Genomic DNA, 13,804 nt, shown 5'->3' with positions numbered 1-13,804 from the left:
GGGGGGGAGAGCTGGAGCCGGTTGACTCTAAAGCTTTCCGTTAAAGTAATCAGACAATTATAATCCGGTAACTTGAATAAGACCAGAAATTCTTTAGAAGATAAGCTAATATTTACAAATAGTTAAACAAGGGGCATTTTCCCAATGTTTCAGTATGTCAAACCTCGTGAACCAATCTGTGGTTGGATGGTTAGAGGGACTATGGTATCCTCAGCCCATCAGGTTCAAGTCCTGAAGCTCGTATTTATTTCTGGATTTATGTCAGGATTTCCGGCGATGTGCATTTAATGAGAGGAGACGTTCCCGTTGACGACGAGGTGCCTATGGTAACTTCGTAAATTTTAAGATGATATACCGGCTCAGTCTTTCGGAGGTGCTTATAGGGGTAGGGTGTGCATGTGTACGTCCATAGGGATGAGTGTATGTGCGTGTATATAAGCGCTTGCGTATGTACTGTGTTAAAACAGTATGTCAAACCTCGGTTTTATATAGTTTTTTTTTGTCGATGCTCCTCCCACGCCATCCGCGGCAGAAGGTCAATGCTAGGACTAGGATCCATCATGCGTTGCACAATGTAGATTGCAAGTTGCAAGCCAGCCGGGTAGCACGAACTATGCCGTACCTCTAGTTTCTTTAGTGAACAGACGACCGATTCTCTCTTAAAAATATGTTACCTTTCTCGTAAAATAATAATAATATTATCTCCATCGCAAAATTTGGGCGGACATACCAAGTTTTTTGTTATGCAAGAATATCGTCACAGGCTGTGTAGGCTGACCATCCGCCCATCGACCCATATGTTTGTGGAATCGTCTTCTGCTACCGGGTGCCGATGCACCTAGATGAACAGTAAAACTGAGAGAGAAAAAAAATAGTAATACAAATCTGAAATAATTTTGCAACAAATATTCTTGAGTGTTAGGGTTGGCAAGACAACCTAGCCAGCTGCCGCCTCTCTAAAAAGCTAGGGTTCCTCTGCCTCCCGCCAACGCCGACGCCGGTCCACCCTGTCTCCTGTGGCCTTAGGGCCACGGGGGCGGAGTGGATCCCGGCCCTTGCCGGTGGGAGGACTCCATTTTTAGATCATTTTTCGATTTTTGTTAGGGTTTGTGTCCTGCTCAGGAAGGCGAGATAGTGACGGCTCCCTGAAGATGGAATAAATGTCTCCCCCGTTTAATCTCTGCCCCGTTGATGTGTCTAGCATCGTCGGGCGTGTGGAGTTGTGTCTCCGATGGACCTTTCTTTGGTGGATTTGCTTGGATATGTTCATCTTTCGTCTATGTTCTTATGTCTTCAGGTTGAATCATTTTGATCTACACTCTTCATCGACGGCGGTTGTTGTTCTGGTGCATTGGTTCTATGAGGCCTTAGCACGACGACTTGCCGACTGTCTACTACAATAATGTGCGCCCGACTCCGGGGATGGAGGGATGATGACAGTGGCGCGCCTTCGGCTCGCTTCAGTGTTTGTAGTCGTCGCTAGATGGTCTACGGATCTGGATCTAATTTTTATTATTTCTAGTGTTTGTTGTAATAGCATTATTGAAGATGAATAGATCGAAAGTTTTCCAAAAAAAAAATATTGTTGAGTGTTTCATCCGCGTAAAAAGTTTCATGAGGAAAAAAACATTCATATGAGCAAAACGTTTTGATTCTCCAATAAGGTCATTTTTGGAAGCATTTTTGAGCAATTTTTTTGTCTATGCCACCATTAAGTCATTCCTTCGTGAAAATTTTCACGTGGATAGACCACTAAGTAATCATTGTTGCCAACAAATTTCTGATTTTTATCAGAATGTTTGAAATTTCACTGTTCATGAAAGGAGCATATGAACTCCGGTTTAGACTAACACTTTCTACCTACTGGTACTAGTAGGCGTGCACGCCCAATGCACATATTATCTTTGAAAATTTGAGTGATGTTTTTTTCAAATCCTTGAACTTGTAAGGATAGTTTGATCTCAATCCTGAACATCCAATCCCTGGAATCAGGATAAGAAACTCATCAATTTTATCATTAGCATCCCACATCACATTTTCCAAACGTATTGTCAGATTGAAGTCGGCTCTTTCCATCAATATGGCACGGAGCACTCTTGGCCAGGTCTCTAAGCTCGATCGAGTCAATCACGGTCCAAAATGGTGGCAACGGTGAATAAAATCTAAGGATTGGGAGCAGATGAAAGAGAAGAGAGTTTGAACATATAAAGGATGAGCTAGTGCGCCCAACTAGCGGCACCAGCCACGTCTCCTTTTATTCGTCCCCTCGCTCGCTTCCTCCTCCCGAGCCCGCAGATCCCTAGCCGCCTTCTCCCGCAGCACCTCAGCCAGAGGCGGAGGACGAAAAAAAATTAAGGTGTGGCGAAGTCTTAAGCAAAGATTATTTTTACGCAAACCAAAAGAGTCAATACACACTAATATTGCACACCACAAACTAATAACTAAATACAATGAAAATGTAGACATGTTTCAATTAAAAAAACAACCTAAAATATACTGATAATGAAGGTTTCAATGCCGTGTAGAAGATCCAGGCAATGGCAGATCCCTACGCTCCTGCAATTCACAATTTCACACCATTAAATTATCACTACATTGCATTGCTTCCAAGATGCCAAAAAATGTTCTCCAAAAATAATTTATAAGTCAAAAAATATACATGCATCTAATCTGAATAATTACAGCCCATATAGTACCAAAAATGATTTCCATTTGCAATAGAAGAGATAAATCATTGGAATTGAAACTACTGATTGCTGCAGATTACAAGGTATCAAAAAATGCTACGAAATTCAGAAAATATACCTCTCCCGTTTCGCCCCTTCCCCTTACTCTCCATCTTCTGCAGGCCAAGACGAGAAGGACGTGAAGCTGGGCAGCTGGCTGCCGCCGCGCTGTGCTGCCGCACCGTCCGCTAGGCCCGTTCGCAGATGCCGCTCGCCGCCTGCCCACGTCCCTGTCTCGGCAGAGCCCAGCCACGCCTCACGCTTGCCCGATATGTGCTCGACACCACAGCCGCCGACCCGCCGCCCCGTCGTCCGCCACTCCGCCTACTCCTGGCCGCCGCCGCCGCCGTCATGCTAGGGTTCGCTGCTTGTTGCGTGCGTATGCCGGTCTGCGGGAGTGGCTGCGTCGCTGTTTGCCTGGCTCGAACCGCTCGATGTGTCGTTCGTTTTTTTTAGGGTGGGTGATGTGTCGTTCGTGTGTGATGTGTCGCTAGAAGGCCCAAATAATGGGCTGGCTAAGGCTTCCTGGCCCAATAAAATGAATGGCCTCTCTCTGTAATATCTCTACTTAGCGATTCCCAGCGATTAGTGAACGAAGTGTATATGTATAAAATAATTTGGACCAAATCAAGGTGTGGCGGCGGCTGCCACACCTTGCCCACCGGGGTCCTCCGCCACTCCTCAGCTGCCTCCTCTCGCTCTCCACCCAGCCGCCTACTCCCTCTCGCCCAGCGCAGACGGCCTCCTAGCCGCCACAGCCGCCGCCTCTTTCTCTTCCTCTTCCTCTCCCTCAGCGTAGCCCCTCCACCTCCCTCCTCCGTCGACGGCGCCTGGTTCAGATCGGGCTCAGGTCGTCTCCGCTGGGTGGACAACGGGAAGCGGTGCGTCTCCTCCACCCTCTGGCTGCCACCGTCGACGGCCAGTCTTCACGGTTGGGCTGGAGGAGCAGGGGCAAGGGAGGCCTGCAGTGGGGGAAGGAGCAGCAAGGCCAGAGCCGAGGAGAAGCCGGCGGCGGCCGCAGTGCTCCCGTCTCGGTGAGCAGGCCAGCCCTGGTTCGTGAACGAGCCCAACCGTTCTTCCCTCCAGTCCGTGCTCGGTTCGTCTTCCCGTCCCCTTTCACCTTCGGACTCTTGTGGTAGCGCCCAACTCCTCTGATGTGTGCTGAGGAACACCAGCTCGGAATTTTTTCTTTCACGCTGCTGTCTAAAGCACCAGCTCGGTATCTGCAGGTATGGTAGCTTCTCCACCCCCTCTCTTCTTTGATACTGATTTTTTTCTTGCTGTTGTTGCAGAAACAACCAAAACATGCTTGAGATTTCAATAAAAATGGATTTCGTTTTACTGTGTTTGCTCTAAAAAATTGTTCTGACCATTTCAGTGGGGATGCAGTGGAGGACCGGTTTTTCAGAGAAAGAGAGAGAGAGAGAGATGTATGCAAATCCAAGAAAAAGAGGAGAGTGGGTACATTTTTCTTGAGCCCTCATTGTAACTGTTGCATTTTCAGATCTTCCATCTCTTTCCGTGTGTGCATAATTGACCAGACAACATGACCTATCCCCAACTGAATTAGCTCTTACCTTTCCTTAGAGAGGTTGCCAAGGAAAAACGTGGATCGAGTTTGTCGAGCAGGGAATGGAGTTGATTTGATATTATCTTTTGCGCGCTCGATTAATGGCACTTGCAAGCTGAAAAGAAAATATCATAAAGAGCCTTCTAATTTTTGTCATTATTTCTCCTAATATATTAACAGGTGTTTAGATGACCACATAGGAAAGAATCAATTGGTGAGAGGCTTAATAATATAGTTATAGCGCGTCATACATTTATTTCCAGAATTGGGATATGGAGCCTTAGGCTAACGCGCGTTGGCCACTCTGACCGTTGCGACTCAAATGGACAGGTTCCATAAATAATTGACAGACCTCATGTATTGGTGGTTAGTAAACCAATTACTTAGATTGACAGATAATTGAACATCTTCAACATCTATCTCTTGGTTGTGTGTATGTGTCTCTTATGCCTCATATCATTGTTGAGAAAATATTTTGAATTTGCCCTTTGACGTCCCCTTTCAGTTTATCATAGCATCATTGTAGTTTAGTTTCAAATGAAATAAATTGGCATTTCGTTGTGACCATGTGTTTCTGTTCTGTTTTTTAGTTTGTCATGCGGCTGTTGATTACATATGGTGATACTGGTGCAAAGGGTGCCCTAAAAGATGATCATGTTCTTGCATCAGCGAAATGTCAGGTGTAGTGTTTTTTTCTTTCCTTTTTCCTTTATCTGATTAGCAAGTTCTCTCATCTATCAAAAAAGAACAACAATAAAGCAAGTAAACTGTTTTTTGCTTACTAAAATGTCTTCTATCGAGGCATATTATGACTGAAGTACAATTTATGACTGTTTTTCAACCCACCCCCTCTTACCTTCTTTAGCAAATGATGGTCACCGAGTTCTTATGTTCAGCCAGTGGACCACAATGTTTATATCATTGACTCATCCATATCGAATGTTTAGTAGGATGGCTAGAATTTTACCCAATAAGCTTAAAAGACAGTGAGCAAGTACAGGTATGTTACCATAGAACACGTAGATTGATCCAATGTTGCCATCCATCAAAGTTTGTATTAGGCAGATAGTGTCTTTGAGCAGCTAATTACAACATTATAAATTGTTGTTTGGTTCAGCATTCTTTTGAGTTTTCATGAGATACTCTGTTAGGAATAGCAGGTAATAGAGGTTGGAATTTGGAACTAATCTCCTTGCTAGCACAATCAACAAATATAATAAGTGGCTCCCATGCTTGTTCATGAATCTTCTATGTACAATATGCACCTGTACCAAATTCCCCTGCTACATTTGAGATTTTTGTTTTATGCGTGTGCCTCATGTTGGCACTTATTCGTGAATGAAACAGGTTTCCACGAAATACGGTTTCCACGAAATACCCAACAAATGCACTCGTCCATCGTCCTGCTCTCATTAGCTATATCATTTCGATGAAGGTATATATTTGCCGCCTATTGATATTTCAGTCCACTTTTAACACACATTTTGCATTATCTGTTCTGTTCTGGGAGCTCAAGCGAAGGGTTAGTTATGTTTCAGTGCTTGTTTCTCCTTATGTTGTTGATCTAAAGTATTCCTTGCTATGTCGCTTCAGATTAAGAACCCTGCACAGCTAGATGCTGCTCTGTCGTTTCTTACTAATACAGTTTTAAGAAGCCTATGGTGTAGGTATGTTTTCGCGAAACACGTAGATTGATATAGTTTCTTACCATAGAACATATTTGGATCTTCTCATGGGAAATTTTAAAAGTTATTCAGTAAATTAAAATGAGCATTTGCTCTGTTCTCCTAATCTGGAGCTTTTATGAGCTTTTCAGTGATCAGTTGGGATCATTTTCCCAATAGCACCCAGTTAGATCGTGTTTGGGGTGACCTCTCCTGACCTCCTCCCAGGTTCCCGGTCTGGAGTGGGAGGGGCGGAAGCCGGAGAGGCCAACCTCCCCTTCAGACGCAGGTTCTCTCCCTCTCCCCTCTGTGCCCTCTCTCTCTTCCCTGACCCTCTCGGTGGCCAGAGGTTTGGTTTTGGTTTTGCTCCTAGGAGAAGGAGGTTTGGTTTCGGTCCTACTCTACATTCACTGCTGTTACCTGCACTTTGCTACTCATGGATGCTTTTTGTTTATTTTTTATGCATGTGTGCTGTCGGTGACAGGAGAGCAAGTCCCTCAAGTTCATGAGGAATCCACTCTCAATTTGTTAACACAGGGGTAAGCCATCGAGTCATACATACACCCCTTACTCATTTCTTTTTCACTTACTGTATGTGAAGCGATACAATTTGTCAGTAGATAAATATCAAAGTACCAAAGGAGTTAACTTATTCCCGGAAACGCAGCTCAATGGAATAAGCTCTGTAACTTTTATTTAGCATATCATACATACAAGTATACTGATATTATATTAGGACTTAATGACGGATAACATAACACTTATTTTAACTGCATACATAGCATGGTCTTGTCATATCTTCTTATGTTGTATCTATTATTCATGTACATACTCTATGTGGTATTCACATGGTTGTGTCGCCATTGACTTCCTTGTAGGTTCTCAACAGGAGAAGCACTCAATAGGAGAAGCAGGAGCAGCCGAGCGTTCGCCTTCTCTCCCAGTCCCCTACTCACAGAGCTTCTCATTTTGTTTTTGTAGATTTGGTTTCTCTATGTCTACAGGTTGTTTGATGAAAATCCAAAAAGGCTGACATGAGATAATTAATCTATGCAAGTCATGTGATTTTATTTTTCTATAATTTAGTTCCAGTCAGAGATAACAAGTTGAGTAGTCCCATTATTTTTTTGCAATTTAGGTATTGAAGGAGATCAGGATGCTTTTATTTGTATTTACATCATGGGCTTTATTATAGAACAACCACAATGGAGAAAATTATCGCATATCTTTTGGATGTTTTGGATTAATTGGCTATTACACATGTTGGAATGAATTAGCAAGTACAGAAATGAATAACTGCAGCTCCTTCCCGATTAGGTCGGGTTAAATGCTTCCCGAATACAAATGGTCTCAGGAAAAAGGCAAATATGCAATAATTTTGTGTTTTTTCAAAGTAAGTAGAGTGGGTTACTACTAAACCAGAGGACAGGTAGTCGTGTCTTACTTCTGTAAATAGAAATCCAATTGTCTCTTATTATGTGTAGGCATAAAGTTGGATTTTGGATGCTTTGCAAGGCCTTCCTATGTTGTTTTCCTATTTATTTTATTTATTGTGCTTCCCTTTTTTGGGCTACAATGTACTGGGAGGTGAGGAAATGAAATTGAACTATGTGTTTTCTTTTCAGGTATATTTGAAGTTAACGAGTTTCCAATTCCTTGTTGTTGTTAATGATATGAAAGTGCAACCGTGGTTTTTGCTCCCAGCTGATGCATACTACTTTGCTTGCAGCTATCATCAGCCATTGTTGTTGGTACTGTCCCTTTTTGAGAACCAAAGAAATACTGAGTTTTAGCTCAGATGTGTGTTAGGTGATGTTGCATGCCATTTTTGTTCATCGGTCTGGCATGATTTGGATTGGATCACCTGCGGAGGCAGGTTTCATCACCTCGGACAGAGGGAGTATATGATGTATATGATGTATATTATCATGTCATTAGTGCATTTTATTGTGCCACCTACGTATATAGCTACTTGAATCTTCTAATTGCAAACTCAAACATTTGCATTTTGTTCTTCGTTTCAGTTGGGCCTTTGCATCAATTTTATCAGTTCCATACATTACAAATGAGAAAAAAATATATTTTTTATACAGATCCACACACTTCGCAAAAGAGTATACATCAACATTGTCTGCTACCAAAAAAAGCAAAGTAATCTCTTTTAGTTCTTGCTTCAAATTTGTCTCGCGCGCCAAATGGCGCGACAGGTCATCTAGTAGGCGGTGAAAGGGAGAGGGGTGGCCATCGGCATTGGGAAGCGGCAAAAGGGAAAAGACCATCTCTCGACATCCGTGACCAGTCTGCCCATCCGGGTGTTTGAGACGGGTTTGGAGCGTTCGGACTCTAAAGGCCGCATACCTTGCCAGAGGAATATGACTCGGTCGACGTGCGTACGGGCCACAAGGCAGGTCGGGCTAAAAATAAGCAAATGTGTGGTTTTGCAAAGAGGAAAATAATAGCCCCCCCCCCCCTAAATCCTTCGTCATGGATCAATATTCCCCTAAACTCTAAAACCAGATTATTAAATTTAACCCCTAGACTATCCAAAACTGGATAAATGTGGCCATGTGTGCCATTGGGGCAGATTTAGGACGGTTTTGTCAAAAATCTCCACAGACCTTCCCGCGCAGCGCAACTGTGACGGTTCCTCTCCCGACCCTCCTTCCTCCATCCATGCCCCTTCTCCTCCGCGTCTTGGCTACAAGGGAATGAGTTGCTGTCAGTCGGAATCAATCGTCGGTCAATCGAATCACCCGGCCCGATGGATGAAATGAAGTTACCATCCTCTGAATCGAGGACTTAGTCGCACCGCCGTTGTAGTCCTAGAGAACCCAGAGGTCCACACACAGGTGGCGTAGCTTGTACACCCCAGCAATCCGTCCACGACGAGCAGGTGCAAGTGCTACTTGCAGGTGACGACCGGAGGAGGGTAGGAGGCAACCGCCGGAAGGTCTCAGCCGCCGTGTCGAACACCACCATCTAACCAATGATACCGATCTTCATGTGCACCAGCAAGTACAGGTGCCGTGAGGGGTGGCCGGTGTGATCAGGTTTAGAGTCTGGCCTTTATAGATCACTCATGTCACAACTTTGTAGGAGAAATGAAACTACATCAAAGTACACGAATTAAACCAAAGAATTTCACTCAAATCGATCGCCTCTTTGTCGCCGCCCCCACTGAAACTCTACTCCTGCATATTTATCCTTCATGAGAAGTATCTGAGCATCAGAAACGCAAATTTGCCATTCGGCCAGAGAGCTCATCAACAATCAGGAAGTCCATCTCTGGGTTGTTTTGGAACCAGCTCAAGGTCACTGGAAGAGGCGGCGGTTGATGACCCACAAGTATAGGGGATCAATCGTAGTCCTTTTGATAAGTAAGAGTGTCGAACCCAATGATGAGTAGAAGGAAATGACAAGCGGTTTTTGACAAGGTATTTTCTGTAGGCACTGAAATTATTGGCAACATGTAATTTGATATAGCAAGGTAATTTGTAACAAGTAACAATAGTAACAATATGTGTAGCAAGGTAGCTCAATCCCTTTTGTGGCAAAGGACAGGCCGGACCGGTCTCTAATAATAGGTAAAACACACTTGAGGACACATGGGAATTTCATCTTGTCACTTTCATCATGTTGGTTTGATTCGCATTCGCTACTTTGATAATTTGATATGTGGGTGGACCGGTGCTTGGGTGTTACTCTTACTTGAACAAGCCCCCCACTTATGATTAACCCCTCTCGCAAGCATCCGAGTGCAACTACAAAAGAAGAATTAAGATAAACATTTGACCATAGCATTAAACATATGGATCCAAATCAGCCCCTTACGGAATAGCGCATAAACTAGGCTTTAAGTTTCTATCACTCTAGCAACCCATCATCTAATAACTACTCCACAATGCATTCCCTTAGGGCCAAAGATGATGAAGTTTCATGTAGACGGCGTTCACATAACACCACTAAGGGAATCACAACATACACATCATCAAAATACCGAACGAATATCAAATTCACATGATTACTTATGACATGAATTCCCCCATGGCCTCAAGAACAAAGGCAACTACTCACAAATAATATTCATGCTCAAGATCAGAGGGATATTAACTAGCATAATGGATCTGAACATATAATCTTCCACCAAATAAACCATCTAGCATCAACTACAAGATGTAATCAACACTACTAGTCACCCACAGGTACCAATATGGGGTTGTAATACAAAGATTGAACACGAGAGATGAACTAGGTTTTGAGATGAGATGGTGTTGCTGAAGATGTTGATGAAGATTGGCCTCCCCAAGATGAGAGGGTTGTTGGTGATGACAATGCCTTTGATTTCTCCCTCCCGGAGGGAATTTCCTCCGGCAGAATCGCTCCACTGGAGGGAAAAAGTGCTCTTGCCCAAGTTTCACCTCGAGACGATGATGTTCCATCCCGAAAGTATTCTCCTTATTTTTTCCAGGGCAAATGATCTTATGTTCTAGAAGATGGGCACCAGAAGCAGGCCAGGGGGCCCACTACCCACCAGTGCGCGCCAGGGGTAGGCGCGCCCTGGTGCCTAGTGGGTACCTGGGTGGCCTCCCCTGGTATTTATTTTCTCTGATATTTTTTATATATTCCAAAATAAATCTTCGTAAAATTTCAGCTCATTTCGAGATGTGCAGAATAGGTATCTCTGACATAGATTTTTCAGTTCCAGAATTCCAGCTGCCGGTAATCTCCCTCTTAGTGTAAGCATTGCATATTATGGGAGAAAAGGCATTAGAATTACTCCACAAGGTGTTATATTTCATAAAAACACTATAAATAATAGTAGGAAAATATGATGCAAAATGGACGTATCAACTCCCCCAAGCATAGGCCTCGCTTGTCCTCAAGCGAAAACCGATAGCGAGAACCATGTCCATATGTTTAGAGAGAGAGAGAGAGAGGCGTCGATAAAAACAAAATACGGACATAGTAGCATCATGATCATTATTATCACATCAATACTTTATCATGAAACTTCTAATGAACAAGTGACAATTCATCACAACATCAAAGTATAAAGCATAAACTTTCTTGAAAACTGAGAAACTATGTTCTCAGTGAACAACACAATTGCAATTCATCAAATTTTCAGGAAGGGTGTCATGTAGGAGGTTTTTAGCAAGTCCACATACTCAACCATCATTTAGTCTTCTATGATTCCTAACACTCACAACATACATATGGAGCAAAAAGTTTCAACCGGACACATAGAAAGATAGGGGCTTATAGTTTCGCCTCCCAACTTATTCACCTCAAGGGTGATGTCAACAATAATAACTCATGATCACTCACATACAACTACATATATGTGCCCAGATCTTTCCCCACCACATGATGCTTGCAAAAGAGAAAAATAAAAAGGAATAGAGGAGAACACTATTGACTCTTGCATAAATAGTAAATAAATAAAAGTAAAAGATAGGCCATTCGCAAAGGGAAGCAGAGGTTGTCATGCGCTTTTGTTTTTGGATGCACAATCTCTTAATGCAAGAGAACATCATGTTATATTGCCCCTTATGATAGCAATCTTTATTATGCAGTCCATCACTTTTATTACTTTGCCATCATGAGTTTGTACAATGCTTATTTTCCCTTACATTAAAAGATCAAACATATTTAGAAGCATTTTTGTTGCCTTTTGCGCCAATGACAACTTACATGAAGGATCTTATTCAATCCATAGGTAGGTATAGTGGACTATCATAACTTGAAACTGGGTTTAAGGTTTTGGATGCACAAGTAGTATCTCTACTTAGTGCAGAATTTTTGCTAAAGATATTGGACAAGCACCAAATGTTGGAGGATCCGTGACAATATAAATCATTATGTTGTCTTCCTTTTCCAACGTCAACAATTTGGCATAAAATACTTAGTGGGGGCTCACAATAATAAAAGATGTCCAAGATAGTATATTTGCATGTGAATCTTCTCTTCCCTTATTAATTCTTTCATTAATTGCATCATTGACCAATGCTATGTTTGTCAACTTTCAATAAATTTTACCACTTATAATTTTCCCTTTTTAATGTCATTACTTTCCATAAGATTATCATATGATCTTTTTCATTATTTTCTTTATTTTTATTGAAACATAAAAGTAAAGAAGCAAAAACTCCAACTAGACTTTATTGTATAACTCTCACTCAATTACATAGATAGATAAATTATGAAACTAGCACTCGAAAATAGATCATACTAAATTTTACTCAACTAAATCACAAAATAACTAAGGATGGAACTAAAAATTGATGAAGATAATAAAAGTGATGGTGATACGATACTGGGGCATCTCCACAAGCTTGGCGAGAGCCAAGGGGAGTGCCCATACCCGTGTACTCAAGTATCCTTCTTTGGTGATGATGGTGATGATGAGGTGGTGACTTTGTCCTCCGGCTTCCATGGCAGGGGTTCACCATCATAAGAAGATGCACGAGTCTCCCGAGTTCTGAAAGTTGCAGCTAAACTCATACCTTTAAACATTGCTTCATACTAAATTTTTTGATTTTGAAGATCATTGATTTGGTTTTACAGTAAATTTATTTGCTTGTTGAAGTTTAAGACAATGTCCTTCATAGACTGCCCATCCACCTTGTGATCACCGGTGAATTTCGTGATCATTGTGGTTGGCACTGAGTCCATGCTCCACCATCCCTTGGCACTTGAAGATCTCCTGCTCCACTGCCTCGAGCCTGGCCTCCATGCTCCCCGTCTTCTTGGGACCTTGAACATCCCAGATGTGGAGCACCCCCCACCCCCTCACGCATCTCAATGGGTTGAGGGTGCTTCATCACCTCTGGTAGATATGGATTGATGACCTTCTCAAAGAACGTATCCTTGGAAGAGCTTGGTGGAGCCATGGCGATCAAGATCTGTTAGAAAAATAGCACGGAACAAGAACATAGGATATTTCTGTGATGCAGTGGTCAAATCGTCCGAGGGAGTATATAAAGATTTTTATCTTGGGAGACAAGTTTACCATAGGAAAACAGAGTCGGGAAGGTTCTCGAGGGGCCCACTACCCACTAGGGCGCGCCAGGCAGGGAAGGCGCACCCTGGTGCCTAGTGGGCACCTCGGTTGCCTTCTCGGGTGTTTCTTATTTTTTTATTTTTCTAATATTCCAAAACTTGCAAAAAATATTTATTTGCGGAATTTTTGGAGTCTATTAACTTACCGTGTCACATACCTCTTCCTTTTCAGGGTTCTGGAGTGTTCTGGAAGGTATCATTTATGTATTCCTCCTATGTCATTGTTTGAATAATATTAGTTTCAACATTAATGGGTGTACCAAAAATATAGTGCTTAATTCTTTGTCCATTGACCACCTTTAGATTAGTGCCTTCGGCATTGTTGATCTTAATAGCTCTAGAGAGGTAAACTTCTTCAATGATATATGGCCCTTCCCACTTGGAGAGGAGTTTTCCTGCAAAAAAAATCTAAAACGAGAATTGTATAATAGAACATTCTCACCCACTTTGAATTCCCGTCTTTGGATTCTTTTATCATGCCTTCTTTTAACTTTTTCTTTAAACAATTTGGCGTTTTCATAAGCTTGGGTTCTCCATTCATCTAACGAGCTAATACCAGATAACCTCTTTTCACCGGCAAGTTTGAAATCATAATTAAGTTCTTTGATTCCCCAATATGCTTTATGTTCTAATTCAAGAGGCAAATGACAAACTTTCCCATAAACCATTTTATATGGAGATATTCCGATAGGATTTTTATAAGTTGTTCTATAGGCCCAAAGTGCATCACTAAGTTTCTTAGACAAATTCTTTCAGGACCTATTGACAGTATTTTCCAATAT

General features: G+C 42.3%; 1 long non-coding RNA gene across 4 annotated transcripts; it reads left to right on the top strand.

The window, feature by feature from the left end:
* The first annotated feature begins 3,368 nt into the window (after positions 1 to 3,368).
* On the top strand, positions 3,369 to 7,969 carry LOC119348968. Of its 4 annotated transcripts, none has more exons than XR_005169180.1 (7): positions 3,369 to 3,955; positions 4,105 to 4,183; positions 4,887 to 4,976; positions 5,644 to 5,731; positions 5,890 to 5,963; positions 6,113 to 6,499; positions 6,839 to 7,969. It is a non-coding gene; the product is annotated as an uncharacterized LOC119348968 (long non-coding RNA). The 4 variants fall into 4 exon arrangements; XR_005169182.1 differs by having other exon boundaries at positions 4,105 to 4,187; positions 6,189 to 6,499; XR_005169179.1 differs by having other exon boundaries at positions 4,105 to 4,187.
* Positions 7,970 to 13,804: the final 5,835 nt, after the last annotated feature.

The sequence above is a fragment of the Triticum dicoccoides genome, chromosome 1B (genome assembly GCF_002162155.2).
Source record: "Triticum dicoccoides isolate Atlit2015 ecotype Zavitan chromosome 1B, WEW_v2.0, whole genome shotgun sequence".
NCBI classification, from domain to species: Eukaryota; Viridiplantae; Streptophyta; class Magnoliopsida; order Poales; family Poaceae; genus Triticum; species Triticum dicoccoides.
This window is presented reverse-complemented; position numbering and strand designations above follow the sequence as displayed.